Below are 464 nucleotides of genomic sequence, written 5' to 3'. Positions count from 1 at the left end.
AGAGATAGTTCTCCAGTGACCTGGTCAAATGTCCACTAGTCAGTATGAATACCACTTTAGGTCTCCCGTGAAAATAGGCCACTGGTCTAGTGGGACTAACCTAGTTGATAAAGTTTGCATAAATAAATACTTTTACCTCTGACCATATTGCATAACTAAAGGGACCTTTCCGTGACATACAGAAAATGCACTAGGAATCTTGCAGGTGTTAGCCTCTTAGATCCAATAATAAATCCTCAGATTTATAGAGCAGCATATGTTAGAGAGGAAATGATGCCCAAGGACTGCAGAGAAGACAACCCTCACTATGCAAACATTTTATACCTATGCATATTTTCATGAGGTCCTGGGGCCATACAGTGCACACACATTGACATCAAGGCCCCAGCAGGTCCATAGGAAAACAGATAAATCAACAGGAGCAGCTTCCACTCCCTTAATTGTTATGTGGTTTGCAGTGCTTT

The sequence above is a fragment of the Protopterus annectens genome, chromosome 5.part0 (assembly GCF_019279795.1).
Source record: "Protopterus annectens isolate FY-2018-M chromosome 5.part0, PAN1.0, whole genome shotgun sequence".
Taxonomy (NCBI): domain Eukaryota; kingdom Metazoa; phylum Chordata; order Ceratodontiformes; family Protopteridae; genus Protopterus; species Protopterus annectens.
This window is presented reverse-complemented; position numbering follows the sequence as displayed.